This window comes from Haematobia irritans, chromosome 2 (genome assembly GCF_050003625.1).
Source record: "Haematobia irritans isolate KBUSLIRL chromosome 2, ASM5000362v1, whole genome shotgun sequence".
Taxonomy (NCBI): Eukaryota; Metazoa; Arthropoda; class Insecta; order Diptera; family Muscidae; genus Haematobia; species Haematobia irritans.
Genome location: NC_134398.1, coordinates 189,539,331 through 189,563,480, shown reverse-complemented (window position 1 = coordinate 189,563,480; position 24,150 = coordinate 189,539,331). Strand labels below are relative to the sequence as shown.

The 24,150-nt window shown below is 32.4% G+C and overlaps 1 protein-coding gene across 2 annotated transcripts in view; it reads right to left on the bottom strand.

Moving 5' to 3' along the window:
* Trim9 (E3 ubiquitin-protein ligase Trim9) overlaps positions 1-24,150 on the bottom strand; it is a 751,598-nt gene that overhangs the window by 666,145 nt on the left and 61,303 nt on the right. For both annotated transcript variants that reach the window (XM_075297069.1, XM_075297070.1), the window contains exon 3: positions 6,038-6,059. The gene's annotated coding sequence lies outside the window, so the exon portion shown is untranslated. The remainder of the gene's footprint in view (positions 1-6,037; positions 6,060-24,150) is intronic.

Genomic DNA, 24,150 nt, shown 5'->3' with positions numbered 1-24,150 from the left:
ATTGGTCCATATCGGTTCATAATCATGGTTGCCACTCGAGCCAAAAATAATCTACCAAAATTTTATTTTTATAGAAAACACTGTCAAAATGTTATTTCTATTGAAAATTTTTTCAAAATTTTATTTCTATAGAAAATTTTTTCCAAATTTTATTTCTATTGAAAATTTTGTCAAAATTTTACTTTGTCAAAATTTTATTTCTGTAGAAACTTTAAACTTAATTATATATGTATTTAATCGTCCTTTTTAGTTTAATATATACCACGTATGGACTATGTGGTATATATTACGGTGTTAGGAAGTTTTAAAATACCTTGCATCGGCTTCAGTAGATCTTGCCGATCTTGAATAATCTTCATAAAATTCATTGACAAAAAAATATTCATGAAATATTTTTAAGAATTTTGTTTTAAAATCTTAATGTTTTAAAAATCTAAATATCTTTAAAGTTTTAAATATCCAATGAATCTTGAATAAAAATCATCTTAATTGGATTTATGAATTTTCGCTATATTACTATGAATTCTTTAATTGTGAATGAATATTGCTACTAGAACCGCAATTTGATTGGAAAAAATTACACGACTTATCAACTTCCTATGAAGCAATCAACGTAGAAGATGATTAATGACATTCAAATGCCATAGGAATCAAAGACAAGAATATCCTGACATTGATTTCAATGATGAGTCGTACAGCTTTTTATAGGTGTTTAGAGACATAATTGTGAAAAAATATCAAATTTCTTTTCTTCGGTTTTTGCCTTCCAGCCAATGACCTTCTCTTGCCATCCTTGATTAGCCTAAAGCATCATCAACACATCAGCATCAATTTCTTTATCCCAAGTGATGGTGAAGGAGATGGGGGGTAATGAAATGTTGTATATACTTCTTTTCCCCTATAGATTATTGGATATTTCACGCCAGAAAAAAAAAAAACAAAAAAAAACATTAGAAGATAACATCAAACGATACAAATTGTAATTTTGGCATGTTTAAGTGGTTGCCTTGTATTGTCCCATATAACGATAGGAAGGAAGGAAAAGGACGTTGTGCTGCTATAGCAACTATGAAATATTAAATGGGAGTGTAGAAATTCAATACCAAAACTTTTGTAATCGATACTTTAACAAATTGGTGTGGTTAAGCGGGGAATGCGATTGGCATGAATAGAAATTTCACACGACTTTTGAACTTTTTTGAATTTTCTCATTTCCTCTTCCGAGAAAAACGATTGCATAACATACTATGCCTTCATACAAAAGGTCGCGTTCTACTTATACATTGGATTAAATAAAATATTCGCCATACTTTAAGCCACAGAATTATTTTATACAAAATTTAAAAAAAATATATATATATAAAAATTAATTAATTTCGGAGTAATTTTTAGCATTTCATTGAGCTGCAGGTAGATCAATCTAATCGTCCAGCGGCTACCCCTTCATTATTATGTGTCCTTTATTTTTTGTATTAGGGTAGGGGAATTCCCCAGAAAATTAAATCCAAAAATCACAAACAGTCTAAGTTCCTAGTGCTTACATACGCATTCACAAATATAGCAAAACCAGGCCAAAAATAGAAAGGCGACATCCATTAACACAGACACATTTATATACAAGCGATTTTATTCTGACGATACACGTTCATCCGGATAACATCCGTTAGAGGAAAGACGACTAGCTAACATTTAATTTACATATAACAAATGACTTGACATTCATAATGTCAAAATATGAACACATGACATGAAAATGTACACGTATGCCATACGCATAAATTCATGAAATGACACTCATATGCAGTTCCAGTTGTACAAATAGGGTTACCCAAGGCAACTATAAAGACATATAAAAAGCAGGCACTCTCCCTTTCTGCGGTAAGGGGTTATGGAAGGCCTTCTAAATTAAACGATACAAATGAACTGACATGAATTCTTTTATTTAAAAGTACTGAAATGGGTTCAAACCATGGTTGCCACAGTTGGTAGAATTCTATCATGGTAGATTTAATGTTTTGGTAGATTTTACATCTTTTAAAAAACTAAAAATATTGCCTATAGAAATAAAATTTCCAACAGAAATAAAATTTGAAAAAAATTTCTATAGAAATAAAATGTTGACAAAATTGTCTAGAAAAATAAAATTTTGATAAAATTGTCTATAGAAATAAAATTTTGACAAAATTTTCTATAGAAATAAAATTTTGACAAAATTTTTCTATAGAAATAAAATTTTGCAAAATTTTTCTATAGAAATAAAATTTTGACAAAATTTTCTATAGAAATAAAATTTTGCAAAATTTTTCCATAGAAATAAAATTTTGACAAAATTTTCTATAGAAATAAAAATTTTGAACAATTTTAATAAAATTTTGCAAAATTTTTCTATAGAAATAAAATTTTGACAAAATTTTCTATAGAAATAAAATTTTGAAAAATTTTAATAAAATTTTGCAAAATTTTTCTATAGAAATAAAATTTTGACAAAATTTTCTATAGAAATAAAATTTTGACAAAATTTTCTATAGAAATAAAATTTTGACAAAATTTTCTATAGAAATTATATTTTGACAAAATTTTCTATAATAATAAAATTTGGAGAACATTTTCTATAGAAATACGCTTTTGACAAAACTTTCTAAAAATGTAAAATTTTGACAAAATTTTCTATAGAAATAAAATTTTGAGCAAAATTTCTATAGAAATAAAATTTTGAGAAAAATTTCTATAGAAATACAATTTTGACAAAATTTTCTATAGAAATAAAATTTTGACAAAATTTTCTATAGAAATAAAATGTTGACAAAATTTTCTATAGTAATAAAATTTTGAAAAAATTTTCTATAGAAATAAAATTTTGACAAAAATTTCTATAGAAATAAAATTTTGACAAAAATTTCTATAGAAATAAAATTTTGACAAAAATTTCTATAGAAATAAAATTTTGACAAAATTGACAAAATTTTCTGTAGAAATAAAATTTTGACAAAACTTTCTATAGAAATAAAATTTTGATAAAATTTTCTATAGAAATCAAATTTTAATAAAATTTTCTATAGAAATTAAATTTTAATAAAATTTTCTATAGAAATAAAATTTTGACAAAAATTTCAATAACAATAAAATTGGGAGAACATTTTCTATAGAAATAAACTTTTGACAAAACATTCTAAATAAAATAAAATTTTGACAAAATTTTCTATAGAAATAAAACTTTGACAAATTTTTCTATAGAAATAAAATTTTGCAAAACTTTTCTATAGAAATACAATTTTGCAAATAAAAATTTTGAGAAAAATTTCAATAGAAATACAATTTTGACAAAATTTTCTATAGAAATAAAAAATTTTCTATAGAAATAAAAAATTTTCTATAGAAATAAAATTTTGACAAAATTTTCTATAGAAATAAAACTTTGACAAAACTTTCTATAGAAAAAAAATTTTGATAAAATTTTCTATAGAAATTAAATTTTGATAAAATTTTCTATAGAAATTAAATTTTAATAAAATTTTCTATAGAAATAAAATTTTGACAAAAATTTCAATAACAATAAAATTTGGAGAACATTTTCTATAGAAATAAACTTTTGACAAAACATTCTAAATAAAATAAAATTTTGACAAAACTTTCTAAAAAAAATAAAACTTTGACAAAAAATTTTTAGAAATAAAATGTTCAATAGAAATAAAATTTTGACAAAATTTTCTATAGAAATAAAATTTTGACAAAATTTTTTATAGAAATAAAATTTTGACAAAATTTGCTTTAGAAATAAAATTTGGAGAACATTTTCAATAGAAATAAAATTTTAACAAAATTTTCTATAAAAATAAGATATTGATCAAATTTTACTCTAACAATAAAAGTTTTACCAAATTTCCTACAGAAATGCAATTTTGACGAAATTTTCTATTTAAACAAAATTTTATATAGAAATACAAGTTTGACAGAATTTTCTATATAAATAAAATTTTGACCAAATTTACTATAAAAATAAAACTTTGACCAAATTGCCTACAGAAATACAATTTTGACAATATTTTCTATTGAAATAAAATGTTGGCAACATTTTCTATAGAAATAAAATATTGACCAAATTTTACTCTAAAAATAATAGTTTTACAAAATTTCCTACAGAAATAAAATTTTGACGATTTTTTCTATTGAAACAAAATTTTCTATAGAAATACAATTTTTACTATATTTTCTATTGAAATAAAAGTTTGACAAAATTTTCTATAGAAAAATAAATACGACAAAAATTTGATTGAAACTTTCATTTTTTTTTAATTTGATAAAATTTTCCTCAAATTTTGCTAAATTAAAAACTCAAAGCCAGACAAGAAAGTAATTGGAAATAGTGAAGCTTTTCATTCAAAAAATTAAATTACTGAGAGGAGATAATCCACTACTGAAAAACTTCTTAGTGTTTGGCCGAAACTGGGACATGATAAAACCCTTTACATGTAAGGATGGCATGGTAACCATCACATCATCCGTTCCCTGCATGTAGCAAATCTTTTTAAAAAGTCATCAGGCCTTTTGAATACCCTTATTTGACAGTAAGGAAATTTATTTCACTTTACTATCAAGAATATTATCACCTAAGCCTACCAACGTCAATGCCAAGCGTTTAGAATATTTTTTTTTTTTACATTGGTGTCACATGAATTTGAATTTTGCGACGAAAGAACAAAATACAGCAGCTGACAAAAAATCTTTCATAAAAAAGAACACCACGAAAAACATAAAATGACTAAGTGGTATGAGTGAATAAATGCGTTTGTCGTGCCAGGTAATAACGGGTGAGGTAATTTGTTCAGTGGGAAGTTAAAATGAAGTGCTTCTGTAATCTAATTTAGAGTACATTTAGACATAGACACAAAGGCTATATAACACACACACATATATACACAACAGCACACACACTCTGACAACGTGGTACAAAAACAATACAGGGTTGATAAAGATGACACTTTTGTACTTTTTTGATACTTTTTGAGTAAAATAATCACCATAGTACCACGGTACTGTGTTGCCACAATTGGGGATTTCTCCCTAAATTAGGGATATTTTTTCGTGGATGGGATCGAAATTTTTGAGTTGTAAACTTGAAGGTTTTTTGGGGAATTTCCACAAATTTGTGGATTTTTTTCGGGGATTTTTCGGTTCAGTATAATAAAACAGGTTTACTGTATGCCATTCTTTTCTTTTTCTACTTTATATATATATTTTCCATAAATATAGAAATGATCATAGACCACCAAATTTAATTATGCAGTACCCAGCAAAAAAATATGGAAGTTCTTCCAAAGGCACAACTTTAAAAGCAAGATGCACTCCCAATGATGTTCTTTATTTTAACTACCCAGAAAGTTCTTTTCATTCAATTTTTTATAACATGCTATTTTCATACTTTTAATGGGTAATTTTAACTCTTTTTGTTTCAAATAGGTTAAAAACAGAGCAAGAGTTCATAAAATGGTACAAATCATTTAAATTTAGTTGAAAAAAATTCTAAATCCAATCTGAAAAAATTGTGCATTTTTGAAAATATTTGAGGTCAAACGTTTCAGACAAGACAAAGTATCACAGAATTTTTCAATTTACATCCAAAACATTGAATTCGGACCACACCTAAAGAAGTGATGCAAATTCAGTGCAACGGCTGTTGAAATGGAGGAATTCCGTCCTATGACAAGCCCATGTTAAATTCATCGCTTCTGCGTTAATTTTGCACCACTTCCGGATCCAAAAAGAACATTTTCATTACATTTTTGGCGGCGCTTTTCGATTTAATCTGGCATTCAAATTTCGGATTATTTCTGGTGTTGTCGGTATATATTTTCGTCCACTTTTTGAACGCGTTACAACAACGGTTGCTATTCGCGCCAAAAATAATAATAATACAAATTTGTAGAAAATTTTACCAAAAAAATATCCCGTGGATGGTAAATATGTAGAATTTTAAATGTTTTAAAATTTTTAGTTTGCGCCCACAAGGGAAAGTTAACATTTCTACAAACAAACTTACCATAAAACTTTGATAGTAAGACCTAAAACGAAAATTAAAATTTTTAAAGTTATTCAATAAATATTGCATTTCTACACCAAAAAATTTTTTTCTGATTCAATCACCAAATTAATTGATCCAATTAATTTTTTAATTGAAATGTCTTCAATCACGAAAATGATAGTATCAATCACAGTTTTAATTGGGCATAGAAAAAATTCTTGATTAAAAAATTAATTGATTTTTTTCAGCAAATTTCAATTAATTTTTTAATTGATTCAATTAAAAATTTAAGTGATGTTGATTGCAAAACTCAATTAATTTATTAATTAAAGAAGGTAACTATTTTTAATTACTTTCTGAATTGGCTTAGAGTTTTTATTTGGATTAACAAATGATTGTTTGAAATACATTTTAAATTAAAAATTAAAAAAAATAGCACTTTTTTAACTGAATTAGTTTTCCGAATTTGATTAAAAAGTTAATTGTATCAATTAATTTATTAATTGAAAAAATTTTTAACTTCAATTAACTTTTTAATTGAAATATTTTGGTGATATTTTTTTTCTGTGTATAGAAAATTTTGTCAAAATTTTATTTCTATCGAAAAATGTGTCAAAATTTTATTTGTATAGAAAAATTTGTCAAAATTTTATATCTATAGAAAATTTTATAGAAATTATATAAAACTTTGCCAAAGTTCATTTCTATAGACAACTTTGTCACAGTTTCATTTTTATAGCAAATATTGTGAAAGTTTTATTTCTATAGAAAATTTTGGCAAAATTGTATTTCTATAGATTTTTTTTTTCAAAATTATATCTCTATAGAAAATTTTATCAAAATTTTTTTTCTATAGAAAATTTTTGCTATTTTTTTATTTTTATAGAAAATTTTGTCAAAATTGTATTTCTTTTGAAAATTTTGTCAACATTTTGTTTCTATAAAAAATTTTGTCAACATTTTATTTCTATAGAAAATTTTGTCAAAATTTTATTTCTATAGAAAATTTTGTCAAAATGGTATTTCTATAGAAAATTTTGTCAAAATGTTATTTCTATAGAAAATTTTATAATTTTTTTTTTTTTGGAAATTTTGATTTTATTCGATCTTTCTTTTATCCAATAGAAAATAGTTAATCAAGCTTGAGATCGTTTTTTGTATGTATTGGTTTCTTTATTTTTCAATATTTCGCAATTACATTGAATTGCTTCATCAGGAGTCGATCTACAATAAAAGTGGTTTGATAATTTTTAAAATTTAAAATTTTATTCCTATATTTTTTGTCAAAATTTTATTTCTATAGAAATTTTTTTGTCAAAATTTTATTTCTACACTCAAAAAAAAGTGAACTCTCTATTTCACGAAAGCCAATTTAACTGTATTTTAGTTCATGGAATTATTATGTTTGGAGAAAGTTTCCTTTACTCTAATAATTTTTTGTGTACGTTAGTTAAATTAACTAAAACCGAGGAAAAAAATATACTCAAATGAAGCATAAAGATTAACTAAATTCGTGTCTTCCACAAAATAGTTCAGAATTTCTTTAAATTTGTAAATTTTACCAAAAATGCGTCCATCATGAACTTCGTATGTCATTAAAGACATTCTTGCAATTTTGAACTCCAAGTTTTTCCTTCCAACTACAAAATTTTCTTTAACAAGTGAAAAAACTTAGTTATGTCCAATAAATTTTCTTGAATTTGTCGAAAAATATTTACTTATTTTTATGACATCGGCGAGATGCCAACGTTTGTAATACTGTTTAGTTAAAATTTTCTACAAATATTCAAAATTTTTTAAAATTAACTGAAAGTTTCCTTCCTGGTGGGTTCACTGTTTTTTCAGTGTATAGACAATATTGTCAACATTTTATTTCTGTAGAAAATTTTTGTCAAAATTGTATTTCTAAGCAATATTTTGTAAAAATTTTATTTCTATAGAAAATTTTGTCAAAATTTTACTTCTAAAGAAAATTTTGTCAAAATGTTATTTTTATAGAAAATTTTATAAAAATTTTATTTTTATATTTTTTGTCAAAATTTTATTTCTATAGAATTTTTTTTGTCAAAATTTTATTTCTATAGACAATTTTGTCAACATTTTATTTCTGTAGAAAATTTTTGTCAAAATTGTATTTCTTAGGAATATTTTGTAAAAATTTTATTTCTATAGAAAATTTTGTCAAAATTTTACTTCTAAAGAAAATTTTGTCAAAATTAATTTCTAAGGAACATTTCGTCAAAATTTTATTTCAATAGAAAATATCGTCAAAATTGTATTTCTATTGACAATTTTGTCAACATTTTATTTCTATAGAAAAATTTTGCCAAAATTTTATTTCTATAAAAGATTTTGTCTAAATTTTATTTCTATAGAAAATTTTGTCAAAATTTTATTTCTATAGTAAATTTTGTCAATATGTTGTTTCTATAGAAAATTTTGTCAAAATTTTGTTTCTATAGAAAATTTTGTTTCTATAGAAAATTGTGTCAACATTTTATTTCTATAGAACATATTTTGTCAAAATTGTATTTCTATAGCAAATTTTGTCAAAATTGTATTTCTACAGAAAATTTTTTCAACATTTTATTTCTAAAGAAAATTGTGTCAAAATTGTATTTCCAAAAAAAAATCATGTTGATATCTCAATCCACTCAAAAGATGTAGAATTATTTTCAAAACAAAAGCGATTTTAAACCACTGTGCCACGCTTCATAGGCAACGAAACCATTTCTTTTGACAGTAAAAATGTTGGGGCCGGTGGAGTTTTCTATTCGGACATTGGTTCATACCGGCTCGAAGTGAATTGATTTTTAAATTTAGATTACTTCCACAAATTTTGGTTCTTCAATCAATAATTTCGCATAAATGATATTTACCCCCGAATCACCCATCCGTTTTCAGAAGTCTTCTTTACATTCACCTCGTATGCATCTCGTATTCTTCCTTTCGTCTTCTTGACACTCATATTTAAAAGAGTTAATGACATAAACAGCTGTCATTCAGTGGCAATTGTGCCAAAAAGAAAAACGCCTCACGAATTGTATTGAAAAATTGCCACGATGATGTGCAAATGAGGAAGTTTGTATCTTTCAACCACATGTACTTCAAGAGTTCTCTGGGGAGTTGGCATTAATTTACATATGCAAAAAAAAAACTGAACTACTGAGGAAATGGTGAAAAATTACACATTTTCCGGACTGTCAAACAAATTTCACGCATATTTAAAAATAGCAGTGATTTGTCATATTTTTTGTTTTGGGGAAAACAAGACAACGGAGGGAATGTAGAAAAAAGCAAAAAGGTAAAGAGAAGCCACCAATTGCTATCAATTGAGCAACTCTTTGAACTTTATTTTATATATTTTAATGGGAAAAGACATTTGAAGTAGATTTGCCGAGTGGTATAAAATGTTGAAATTGATAAAGATTTAGAGAAATTTGCAGTTTTAAAAAAATATTGACGTAGAATAGCTTTTTTGCTGAAGTGGAGAAAAACACTGTCCCACTTAGGTTAGGTTAGGTTGAAAAGAGGATTGAGGTTGCCATGTTTCATGTCGGCTGACATACACCTAGGAACTCTATGTCCCTAACGAATTCCTTAATTTGTTTTTTTATCCTGTTTTCCAAGCTGGGCCAGGTCGCGAATAACCTCTTCAGCGATTTGCTTAATTCCTTGCCTAGTAAAGGCAGGGCAGTGACAATGGTAGTGGTCCAAGGTCTCATCATACCACCATGGACGGAATAGTCTAAGTGAGCCTGAAACAAATCGGGCCGTACTTTCTGTCTATATGGTATCTTTATTAAATACCAATACTGAAAGTTTCTAAAAGACAATTTAAATATAAAAATACTAACTACGGTGGATTGATATAAAAAATATTGCCCACTGTGCAATCCTGTTGAGGATATTTTTTTGCTAGAAGAAATGACTTGACGAGTACTCTCTGACTATATGATTGCTATATTCAATACAAATCGAGAAATATTTAGGCAATTTTGTAAAAACGAATTTACTACGACTAAAAAGATTATTTGCAAACCAGTCCATATTTTGATATCAGTAGAAAGGGCGTGACGAGTATTTTATGGCAATTAACTAAGGTGAATAGATATAGAGACGAAATATGGTTTACTGTGCAATCCTGGCCAGGATTTTTTTTTTTGCATAGCCGAAAGGTCATGACGATAACTTTCTATTTTCAATATCAACCCAGAAAGATGAATTGATATTAAAAAGCATGAACAGAAAGCCTAAAGTCGGTTGCCACTCGAGTCAAAAATAATCTACCAAATTTTGAAGAAAATTTTATTAAAAAGTCTTATTTTGCAAAATTTTATTTCTATAGAAAATTTTGTCAAAATTTTATTTCTTAGAAAATTTTGTCAAAATTTTGTTTCTATAGAATATTTTGTCATAATTTTATTTCAATAGAAAATTTTGTCATAATTTTATTTCAATAGAAAATTTTGTCAAAATTTTATTTCTATAGAAAATTTTGTAAAAATTTTATTTCTATAAAAAATTTTGTAAAAATTTTATTTCTATAGAAAATTTTGTCAAAATTTTATTTCTATAGAAAATTTTATCAAATTTTATTTCTATAGAAAATTTTGTCAAAATTTTTGTTATATAGAAAATTTTGTCACAATTTTAGTTATATAGACAATTTTGTCAAAATTTTATTTCTATAGAAAATTTTGTCAAAATTTTATTTCTATAGAAAATTTTGTCAAAATTTTATTTCTAAAGAAAATTTTTGTCAAAATTTTATTTTCATAAAAAATTTTGTCAAAAGAATTAGAAAATTTGGACAAAATTTTATTTTCATTGAAAATTTTGTCAAAATTTTATTTCTATAGAAAATTTTGTTAAATTTTTTAGTTCTATAGAAAATTGTCAAAATTTTATTTCTATAGAAAATTTTGTCAAAATTTTATTTCTATAGAAAATTTTGTCAAAATTTTAGTTCTATAGAAAAATTTGTCAAAATTTTAGTTCTATAGCAAATTTTGTCAAATTCTTATTCCTATAGAAAATTTTGTCAAAATTTTATTTCTATAGAAAATGTTGTGCCAATTTTATTTCTATAGAAAATTTTGTCAAAATTTTATTTCTATAGAAAATTTTGTCACAATTTTATATCTATAGAAAATTTTGTCAAAATTTTATTTCTATAGAAAATTTTGTCAACATTTTATTTCTAAAGAAAATTTGGACAAAATTTCATTTCTATAAATAATTTAGTCAAAATTTTATTTCTATTAATAATTTGGTCAAAATTTAATTTCTAAAGAAAATTTTGTGAACATTTTATTCCTATAGAAAATTTTGTCAAAATTTTATTTCTATAGAAAATTTTGTCAAAATTTTATTTCTATAGAAAATTTTGTCAAAATTTTATTTCTGAAGAAAATTTGGACAAAATTTCATTTCTAAAGAAAATTTTGTCAAAATTTTATTCCTATAGATAATTTTATTTCTATAGAAAATTATGTCAAAATTTTATTTCCATAGAAAATTTTGTCACAATTTTTATTTCTATAGAAAATTTTGTCAAAATTTTATTTTTATAGAAAATTTTGTCAAAATTTTATTTCTATAGAAAATATTGTCAAAATTTTATTTCTATAGAAAATTTTGTCACAATTTTATATCTATAGAAAATTTTGTCAAAATTTTATTTCTATGGAAAATTTTGTCAACAGTTTATTTCTAAAGAAAATTTGGACAAAATTTCATTTCTATAAATAATTTGGTCAAAATTTTATTTCTATTAATAATTTGGTCAAAATTTAATTTCTAAAGAAAATTTTGTGAAAATTTTATTCCTATAGAAAATTTTGTCCCAATTTTATTTCTATAGAAAATTTTGTAAAAATTTTATTTCTATAGAAAATTTTGTCAAAATTTTATTTCTATAGAAAATGTTGTCACAATTTTATTTCTATAGAAAATTTTGTCAAAATTTTATTTCTATAGAAAATTTTGTCAAAATTTTATTTCTATAGAAAATTTTGTAAAAATTTTATTTCTATAGAAAATTTTGTCACAATTTTATATCTATAGAAAATTTTGTCAAAATTTTATTTCTATAGAAAATTTTGTCAACAGTTTATTTCTATAGAAAATTTTCTCAAAATGTTATTTTTTAAAAAAGTTTTGTCAAAATTTTATTTCTATAGAAAATTGTGTCAACATTTTATTTCTGTAGAAAATTTTTTCAAAATTTTATTTCTATAGAAATTATGTGAAGTACCTCTTAATTAGATTTTGCAAAATCTACCAAAACTTTAAGAATTCAACCAATCTACCAAACCAGTTTTGATAGAATTCTACCAACTGTGGAAACCATGCTCAGAGGCCAGCCCTGACAATTATTGCCAAACACACCATGTGTCTATCTCGTCTCTTTCTAGGTGTTACAAACATAGGAACTAACTTATAATATCCTGTTCTACAGTGGGGCGCAGCGTATAAAGAGACTCAAAATAACAAAATAAATTCATAAAAAAAAAAATTATTTTTTCTTTAATAAATTTCTATCTTCCTTTGTAGTGATGGCGCCTACTCGATGAATGACTTCCTTCCATCCTTTAAACTTTGAGTTAGTTTTCTAATTTTTCAATAAACTTCCCTATAGGAGTGCATCATTCATCTACAATCAGGAAACATTTTATATTTATGGAGGGAAGTGGCAACCAATAGATTCATGATTAGCTTCTTACATTACCTGGAATGGAGTCACCATGAGTATTTGAACTTCCCTTCCATTGTCGATTTTACAATAGTTTCCCATAGAAGAAAACTCTCTAAATGCCACATTGACAAAATAAATTTTTTGTGTTAAAAATAGATTCTAACCCCAAAGAAGGAAACACAAAGAAACTATACATCAACTGTTTCCTTGAAACGAATAGCGCCACTTCTTTCATGGAAATAGGCACTTATTTTACCCCACAAAACGAATACTCTTCTATGGGGGCTTACCGAGTTAATTGAGCATTAATTTTTCTTTTGGAATTTTCCTTTTTAGTGTGTGCATTTTCCTTAGAGAAAGAAGCACTTAAATGAACATGATTAACCTTGGTAGAGAGTGTAGTTTGGTTGCATAATACAAAACCGAAAATTAAATAAAGACATGGCAATGCTTAATGGGTTCGTTGAAAATGTGCACAGGAGGGAATTGTACCTTTTGCCATGTGGAAGAGATCCACGCCCCATCACTCCAAAATAACAGCAACAAAACTAAGACCATAATTCATTTAAAAACCCATTATACATTATATTTTCCCCCTTCTTATTATCTTCTCCATGGAATAAAGCTTAGAACTTAGAACCTTGAATAGAGCAAAAAAGGAAGATTTACTTATCACTCTATAATAAGTTTTTTTTATTTTACCCTTCCTTCCTACCTGCATGCCCTCCTCATCATTCATTTTGGCATTGCACGCACTTTGCCCGAAAAAAAAACTTTCTAATAACAATGCGGCCAGTGTAAATAAACCAAAATACTTGGGGTTAGATGAGGGGAAGAAGGTGTGCCATATTTCGATGGCGAGTGTTTCATTATCCTTTTATTGTTTTATTTTCCACAAAGAATAACGGTAGGAAGGTATGCTCGAGGGAGTTGGCGGAGGGGGAAAACATAAGTCTTCTAATGGTGCCATGGCTTCCTGCCCCAAACAAACTCACCTGCAATACCATATTGCACTGAAAAAATATATATTTTTTTTGGTAACACCAATATATTACAACTAAATGAAAATCATTTCAACACACTCACGAAGAGGGATATACTATTGTGATATTTATGATATGTATTGCCATCGTCTTGGGTTGCTATTATTTCTCGTCGGAATACTCAGTCTTTGCCACATCTAGGTTAGGTTAGGTTAGGTTATGTGGCAGCCCGATGTATCAGGCTCACTTAGACCATTCAGTCCATTGTGATACCACAGTGGTGAACTTCTCTCTTATCACTGAGTGCTGCCCGATTCCATGTTAAGCTCAATGACAAGGGACCTCCTTTTTATAGCCGAGTCCGAACGGCGTTCCACATTCCAGTGAAACCACTAAGAGAAGCTTTGAAACCCTCAGAAATGTCACCAGCATTACTGAGGTGGGATAATCCACCGCTGAAAAACTTTTTGGTGTTCGGTCGTAGCAGGAATCGAACCCACGACCTTGTGTATGCAAGGCGGGCATGCTAACCATTGCACCACGGTGGCTCCTTGCCACATCTAGCAAAGTCCCAGGGCCGTGTATGTTATGGCTTTCATTATATCTAAATGAAAGTATATAAAAACGATCAGCTAAAGGATTCAGAAATAGACAAACTCCTGTCTGAATCACAAATAAGCAGACCTTCTTGCGAAGTCGAGGGAGATACCAAAGACATGGATGGACACCCTATGTGAGAGGAGGTTTCTACTGCCTCAAAGGCACCGAGATCTGTGAAGAGGACATGCTTGAAGACTCGATTGAAACGGCTGATAAGACGGTTGTCTGAAGCTCCTGTCTGAATCAGAAATAAGCAGACCTTCTTGCGAAGTCGAGGGAGATACCAAAGGCATGGATGGACATCGTATGCGAGAGGAGGTTTTTACTGCCTCAAAGGCACCGAGATCTGTGAAGAGGACATGCTTGAAGACTCGATTGAAACGGCTGATGTGACGATTGTTGAAAATCTCGATGGTTCTACGGATCCTTCAGATCAGCGTTGCCAATTTAGCTATTTTTCCGCTAGATTTGGGTTTTCATACCCACCATCATAGAATTATGACGGGGGTATAATAAGTTTGCCATTCCGTTTGTAACACCGACCTCCCGATTTGGGGTTTTGGGCTTATAAAAACCATAGTTTTTTTTATCGAATTCGCCTTAAATTGGAAATCTAGAGGTATTTTAGGACCATAAACTGGTGTGCCAAAAATGGTTGTTGTTGTTGTTGTAACAGTTTATTGTGATCTCATCCATTTCATGTTATACGCTTGGTACATCAGCTTGTTGGCAGATCAAGGAACTCTGCGACTAAGATGGGGTGTGTCCAGAGTGATCTGGTGGTAAGTCGGGTTGGTTTGGCTGGGCAAGAGAAAAGATGACGCGTGTCGTGTGGCCCTTGGTTGCAAATTGGACAAACGTCAGCTACGCTGCTATCAATCACCGATAAGTAGGAATTGAGGCGGCTGCACTTGCCTGATCTTAATTGGGCCAAAACTACCCTAGTCTGCCGTGGGAGGTCTCTTTCCTCCGGTGCTATGGGCGGTGGTCGGACTCCAAGAACAGGATTAACCTTGTAGCTTCTCACCGCTTCAGCTACAGTATCCTCATGAATCCTGTTCAAACCTGCCTGGTACGCTGCTTGATCTAGAGGCTCTCTTTTATAGCGCTGGATCTCGCGCTCTAGATTATGTATATCAACCCTTACGTTCCTGGGTGGTGGTTGTGTATCCATAAGATGGTGGTTTGGATGATTACTGCGATAACAACCCAGGAGATACTGCTTTGACAACATGTAGTTGTGTCTTCGCACAGGGATGATCTTTGTCTCCACATAAAGGTGATCCAGGGGTGTGCTGCGGAGACACCCAGTCGCAGTTCTAAGAGCAGCGTTCTGGCAGGTTTGTATGTTATTCCACTGCGTATCACTGGTCTGCGGTGTCCACACTGGCGCTGCATAGTTTACCACTGACCGGCCAATTGCCTTATAAGTAGTTAGCAAGGTTTCTTTGTCCGCAAGTACTGCCGGCTAGTGACTTGAGGACCTTGTTTCTACCACGGAGCTTATTACAAATTGCAGTGGCATGGGCAGATGACCTAAAAAGGCTGTCGAATGTGACCCCAAGAATCTTGGGGTAATTTGTGGTCGGAATTATTACTCCATCGACTCTGATATTCAACTGCCTGCGCACTTCTGCCGTCCATGTAGTAAATAGTGTGGCTGAGGATTTGGTGGGGGATATCCTCAAGTTTCTCGCAGTGAAATAACTGGTAAGATTAGCTATGTAGACGTTCAACCGATCGCAAATGTCATCAACATTGGGCCCAGATGCCAAGATTGTACAGTCATCCGCATATGATACAATCTCGACGCCGTCAGGAGGGGGTGGAATCGAGGACATGTAGAGGTTAAACAGTGCCGGAGATATCACCCCACCTTGGGGAACTCCCTGTTTAACTCTACGCGGTCTTGACTTTCTGTCCCTGAATTCCACGTACGACTGGCGTCCACACATATAATTCAGCACCCAACGCTTCGCTCCTGCCGGTAGGGACGTATTCTCGATGTCCTCAAATAATGTGGCATGGTTGACCGTATCGAATGCTTTCGATAGGTCAAGCGCCACGAGGACCGTCCTGTGACACGGCCTGGGCTGGTTAAGTCCCTTATTAATATGTGTCGAAATGGCATGTAAGGCTGTTGTCGTACTATGTACCTTACGGAATCCATGTTGATGGTGGGCAGCTGGAAAATTCTCCACAAGGCTGGGGAGGAGTAATGCCTCAAGTGTCTTGGCTACTGGCGACAGAAGGGATATCGGTCTGTACGATTCACCTTTGCTCGAATCTTTGCCCGGTTTCAGTAGTGGAATCACCCTTCCCATTTTCCAGACATCGGGTATAATGTGTGATTCCAAAGACAAATTGACGAGTCTGGTCAGGTACTCAACTCCCAGTATTCCCAGATGCTTCAGCATTAGCATTGAAATTCCGTCAGGGCCCAGCGCCTTAGATGGTTTCGCGCTGTTGATGACATTGGTAACTTCGACTGCAGTAAATTGTGGTGTGTCATCGGCTCGGAGACCACGTACACGACGGGTGGCTCTCCTTTTCGCTCTATCACTCTCGGGATGCTCGACAAACTGTCGGTTGAAGTATTTGGCGCACCTCTTCGGATCAGTCACAGTCACGTCGCCAAATGTGACTGAAATCCCATCATCCCTTGTGGAGGGGTTCGAGAGGGCTCTAACTGTTGACCACAATTTACCAGTTCCTGTTCCTAAGTTACATTGCTTCAGGTGCTCTAACCAAGTGTTCCGCTTGTGCTCGTCGACTATCTTACTAATCTCTAGATTTAGTTCTCTGATTCTAGGATCAGCAGGGTTAGCACGACGGCGTTCATCACGCTCGTCTGCGAGTCCCGCCGCTTCGGCTGGGAAGTTGGGCCTCACCTGGGCAATTCGACCAGCGGGTATGAAGCGAGCGGCTGCTGCGTTGATGATGTCCCGGAACTCCCTCTGGGCAACATGAACATGTGAGGGGGACGGGAGCTCACTGAAGCGGCGATCGGTGTATTCTCTGAAGCCTTCCCAGTTGGCTTTCTTTTGATTAATAAACGTCCGGCGTTCAGAGGTTATGAAATCGGAGGGTCGGTTGATGGTGAGAATTATGGGGAGGTGGTCCGAACCCAATGAAATGACGGGTTGCCAGGAGACGTCATTTATCAGACCAGGCGATGCTAACGATAAGTCTGGCGAACTGCTGCAGTCACCCATAATTCTCGTGGGGGCCTCTTCGTTCACCGTGCAAAATGTGGAGTCGTCTATCTGCTCTGCCAAAGCTATGCCCCTCTGGTCATTACCCAGGAGAGAATGCCAGAGTTCATGGTGGGCATTAAAATCTCCTAGAACCAATCGGTTATGCCCGCTCAACAACCACTCAATGTTTGGGCTATAACCAGGAGCACAGCTACCAACCGGCGGTATGTACACATTGTATAGCTCTATCTCGGCAGCCCCACACTTAACTGCTACCCCCATACATTCCATGTACGGGTCATTAGTGTCTAGCACAAGCGTGATAGGTCTATACTGCACGGAACGGTGTAATATGAAAGCCAGGCCACCACCTCCATTTCTTGTGCGATCCTTCCGTAGGACATTGTACCCATCACAATGTCGTAGGCTGCAGGTGGGATTCAGCTTTGTTTCCTGGATCGCCGCGACCCTTATCCTTTTCCGATTCATAAAGTCTACGATCTCACTAATCTTACCACGGAGCCCGTTGCAATTAAATTGCAAAAATGATGCACTCTCCGGAACTGGTACAACAATATTCGGTGTAAGATGCTGCGGCGGAGAATATTGTTGTGCGGGAGAAGTCGGTGGGGTCACATAATCAGATGACCCACTGCTGCTGTCATTGGCACAGCATCCTGCCACGAAGTCAGTTTGACTATACTCCCGCAGCGATGTTAGGCCGGAGCAATTCCGGAAGTGCACCCATTCCATGCACCGGTTACACCTCACCGAAACCGAGCGATGGTGAATTCGATTTCGGCAGACGGCACAGTACCATGGTCCGGGGTTTTCCTCTATCCCGGCTCGGACCAAAAGCAGGCGGAGAAGGCTCCCCGGGATGCACCTTCTCCAACACGAAAAAATGGACGAGACAACACGTACACTGAGGTGGCAGCCACTGGCCGATGGCTGGTATCCATCGGGTCAATCCGGTGCGTAGAACCCGCCGCCGTGGGATTGGCCAAAAATGGTGAGTGTCGGTCCATGTTTTGGTATAGCCCCCATATAGACCAATCACCCGATTTTACTTCTTGGGCTTATAGAAACCGTAGTTTTTGCCCAATATGACTCAAATTGAAAATCTAGATGTATTTTAGGACCATAAAGAGGTGTGCCAAAAATGGTGAGTATCGGTCCATGTTTTGGTATAGGCCTCATATAGGCCGACTTTTGATTGTATTTCTTGGGCTTATAGAAACCGTAGTTTTTACCCAATATGCCTCAAATTGGAAATCTAGAGGTATTTTAGGAACATAAAAAGGTATGGCGAAAATGGTGAGTATCGGTCCATGTTTTCATATAGCCCCCATATAGGCCGATCTCCCGATTTTAAATCTTGGGCTTATAGAAACCGTAGTTTTTATCCAATATGCCTCAAATTGAAATTCTAGAAGTATTTTAGGACCACAAAGAGGTGCGCCCAAAATGGTGAGTATCGGTCCATGTTTGCGTATAGCCCCCATATAGGCCGATCTCTTGATTGTACTTCTTGGGCTTATAGAAAATGGTGAGTGTCGGTCCATGTTTTGGTATAGCCCCCATATAGACCAATCACCCGATTTTACTTCTTGGACTTATAGAAACCGTAGTTTTTGCCCAATATGCCTCAAATTGAAAATCTAGATGTATTTTAGGTCCATAAAGAGGTGTGCCAAAAATGGTGAGTATCGGTCCATGTTTTGGTATAGGCCTCATATAGGCCGACTTTTGATTGTATTTCTTGGGCTTATAGAAACCGTAGTTTTTACCCAATATGCCTCAAATTAGAAATCTGGAGGTATTTTAGGAATATAAAAAGGTATGGCGAAAATGGTGAGTATCGGTCCATGTTTTGGTATAGCCCCCATATAGACCGATCTCCCAATTTTACTTCTTGGGCTTATGGAAACCGTAGATTTTATCCAATTTGCCTGAAATTGGAAATCTAGAGGTATTTTAGGACCATAAAAAGGTATGACGAAAATGGTGAGTATCGGTCCATGTTTAGATATAGACCGATCTCCCGATTTTGCTTCTTGGGCTTATAAAGGGTGATACGGTCAAAATTTGGTCAATATAAACTTGACGTATTTCTTTCCTTTTTCCTATTTTCCTTGCCTTTTTCCTAATTTCCGTGCTCCTATTTTGATTTTGGAATTCACTCTTCAGTTGTCAAAATGCCGTCCAATCAAGAAGAGCAGTGCATCAAAATTTTGCTCGCGCATCGCGAAAATACGAGCTACTCGCACGCAAAGCTGGCAAAATCGCTAAAAGTTGCCAAATCAACCATTACAAATGTACTTAAAGTGTTTGGGGAACGTTTGTCGACAGCCAGGAAGTCTGGATCGGGGGGAAATCGAAAACCGGAAGCCGCTGAGACGACAAAGAGAGTTGCCGGTAGTTTCAAGCGAACCCCTAACCTCTCTCTCCGAGATGCCGCAAATAAGCTGGGTGTATCGTCTACAACCGTGCATCGAGCCAAAAAACGAGCCGGACTATCGACTTACAAGAAGGTAGTGACTCCAAATCGCGATGATAAACAAAATACGATGGCCAAAGCGCGATCCCGGAGGCTGTACACGACGATGCTGACGAAGTTTGACTGCGTGGTAATGGACGACGAAACCTACGTCGAAGCCGACTACAAGCAGCTTCCGGGACAGGAGTTTTATACGGCAAAAGGAAGGGGAAAGATAGCAGATATTTTCAAGCACATAAAACTGTCAAAGTTCGCAAAGAAATATCTGGTTTGGCAAGCCATCTGTACCTGTGGCTTGAAAAGCAGCATTTTCATAGCTTCCGGGACTGTCAACCAAGAAATTTACGTGAAAGAGTGTTTGAATAAACGTACTGACCGGGGTGAAAAAGTATTGAAAAAAGTACTATAGTACTGCATTTTCCATCCCTGCTCATCCGAACGTTCATTTTCAACAATGAAGAGATTAAAGACGTATCTTAGGAATTCGACTAGCGAGAGTAGACTCAATGGATTGACATTAATTTCGGTTCATCGCCGAATAAATGTGCCGACTAAAGAAGTCATTGATTTATTTGCTGCCCAAAAAGCCCGTCGGCTCAATTTAATATTATAAAAATATTGTATACATACCTATACATAAATAAAATTTTCTACACATGAGATTATATGAATATTTTTTTTTGAAGTTGAATTAAGTTGGTGGTTGCTTGTTATTACAAAATTAACATTTTATTTTTCCTTGGGCAATTGATCAGCTACTTCTTTGATCCTTACAAACTGTGTGGTCCGCTGTTCGAATCCCCGTCCGGCAAAAGGTAAAATTAAAATAAAAAAAATCATACAATTGAATAATTTCTTCTACAATGTTTGTATTACAGAAAAAGGTGCTAAGAACTAAAAAATCTCGTGGAAGTGAGAAAGATGTGGGGGAATATACAATTGGGCAGAAACAAAATTTTGAGCATTCAGGTCGAAAACATATGTTGTTAGCACCTATATTACCTGTTTATTTTCATAATTTATTATGATTGTAAATATATAAATAAATAAATAAAATTTTGAGCACAATATTGTTTGGGAGAATTTTTTTTAAGCATATAATATTTTTGGGTGCAAAATGCTTCCAAACATATTATATGTTCACATAATAACATATTGTTTTTTGGAAGACAACATTATTGAATTTGGATGCAAAAATACAAAATGTTTGGAAGTTAGACTCCCCAAACATATATTGTTTAGACCAATATGCTTTCAAACATATTATATATTGGAAGAGATCAAACATATAAATGTTTGGGCAATACCCAAAAATGTATATGCTTGAAGCAAAATATGTTTGGGAGTATATGTTACAGAAGCGATTTTTTGTGAGCGTGTACATATAGACCGATTTCACTTCTTGAGGGTATAGAAGGCGCACTGATCATGAAAATTGCTTGAAACTGAATGTAAAATTTCCACATTTTACTTCTCGTAATCATTTAAATAATGGGGGTGAAAATCTACAGATTCTAGATTTCAAATCAAGGCGTTATTTCATTATTTTCTTGCACACTTACAAGAGATGTTAATGATTCCTCTAAAACTCAAACAAAAATGGTTCTTAAACATTCAGAATCTGATAAAGTCTTCATAGGTAAAATCTTTAAATTTATCTTCGAGAAAGAGTACTAGTTGAACTGCTCTATTTGGGAGAATATCTATCATCAAATCCCCTTGACATTTCAAAGGAAACTATAATATTTGATTCATGGTGGTGGGTATTTAAGATTCGGCCCGACCAAACTTACTGCTATATATACTTGTTTTAAGTCGTTTAGCGGGAAAAAATGCATATAGCTTTTAGCTTTTTTTCTGACTTTTTTCATGACCCTTTTAGCGATTTTTAGTTTTTTTTTTTATATTTTCGACATAAACATACACTCAGCACTCAGTGATAACAGAGAAGTTCACCACTGTCGTATTATAATAGACTGAATAGTCTAAGTAAGCCTGAAATAGCGGGCTGCCAATATTCCTAACCTATTCCCCATATGTCCACTAACTAACTGTTAAAGTTTTTAGTACCCTACCGGTAAACAGCTGAGAAATGTGCTAAAAAAGTACGCTTTTTTGGAGTTTTGATACACATTTTGGGTATGCTATATTCAGCAATATTTTGTAAAACAATTTTTCATTCAGAAAAATTTTAATGATATCATAATTAGTTCAACAGTTTTAAAGATTTCAATTTATATTTTGAATTTTCAAACAAGTATACACGGCCGTAAGTTCGGCCAGGCCGAATCTTATGTACCCTCCACCATGGATTGCGTAGAAACTTCTACTAAAAACTGTCATCCACAAACGAATTAATCGGGTTGCGGTAACACTTGCCGATGGCAAGGTATCTTAAAACTTCTTAAGTTAGTCCTTAGGGGCTATATATTAAACAAAAAAAGTCGATCAAATGCGTATATAATTCAGTTTGACAAAATTTTCTATAGAAATAAAATTTTGACAAATTTTTCTATACAAATAAAATTTTGGTAGATTATTTTTGGCGATATAGACCAATTTTTGTGTGATTGGCGATCGGCTATATATAACTATAGACCGATATAGACCAATTGTTGCATGGCTGTTAGCGGCCATATACTAGTGCTATGTACCAAATTTCAACCGAATGAGATGAATTTTGCTCCTCCAAGAGGTTCCGCAGGTCAAATCGACCAAATTTTGCATGGATGTTAGAAACCATATACTAACACCACGAACCAAATTTCAGCCGGATCAGATGAAATTTGTTTCTCTTAGAGGCTCCGTAAGCCAAATCTGGGGGTCCGTTTATATGGGGGCTATACGTAAAAGTGGTCCGATATGGCCCATTTGCAATACCATCCGACTTACATCAATAACAACTACTTATGCCAAGTGTCAAGTCGATAGCTTGTTTCGTGCGGAAGTTAGCGTGACTTCAACAGACGGACGGACGGACATGCTTAGATCGACTCAGAATTTCACCACGACCCAGAATATATATATACTTTATGGGGTCTTAGAGCAATATTTCGATGTGTTACAAACGGAATGACAAAGTTAATATACCCCCCATCCTAGCCCCAAATTTTACCCTAACTTCTAAAAGCTATATCTGCATCTGAAACGATTTCAACCAAATTCGGTATACGTAGCTAGAATGTTAATTCTCCAGCGGTCATATGAGTCTAAATTCGGAGAAAGGTTCATATGGAAGCTATATCTGAATCCAAATCGACTTCCGCCAAATTTAGCACACTTGAATATATTCCCAGCAAAAAAAGCGTCGCCAAAAAAGTAATGAAAATATTCTTTTTGGATCCGGAAGTGGTGCAAAATTGACGCAGAAGCGATGAATTTAACATGGGCTTGTCATAGGACGGAAGTTCTTCATTTCAACAGCCGTTGCACTGAATTTGCATCACTTCTTTAGGTGTGATCCCAATTCAATGTTTTGGATGTAAATTAAAAAATTCTGTGATATTTTGTCAAAAAAATAATTTTTATAATTTTTAATGGATTCTAACGCTTGTCGGAAACGTTTTCAGATTGGATTTAGCATTTTTTCGACAAAATTTAAATGATTTGTACCATTTGATGAATTCTTGCTCTGTTTGCAACCTATTTGAAACAAAAAAAGTTAAAATTACCCATTAAAAGTATGAAAAAAACATGTTATAAAGAATTGAATTAAAAGAACTTCCTGGGAAGTTAAAATAAAGAACATCATTGGGAGTGCATCTTCCGGAAGTGCTTTTTAGGTTGTGCCTTTGGAAGAACTTCCAATTTTTTTTGCTGGGTTACTAATTGTACTCCTTGTGAAACTTTGAAGCAAATCAAAGTAAAACTCTAGTGTAGAATCAGTCCAAAGATGGTTCTTCTAGATCCAAAGTACTGACCCAATTTGTTAGAGATATTCGAACATTCACCTTTCTTGCAGCTAACTAGGGACTTTCAAACTCAGGAAAACACCTCAGCTTTCACACAAAGAAAAAAATATGTTGAAATCTTTATCCACTCAATCCATTCCAAAAATCGATTTAGAAACACTGCCCGTTAGAAGGCCGTAATTCGTGTCAATAGTAGCAAAATCGAAACTGGTTCTAAAATTTTATGTTAACATATTTGCG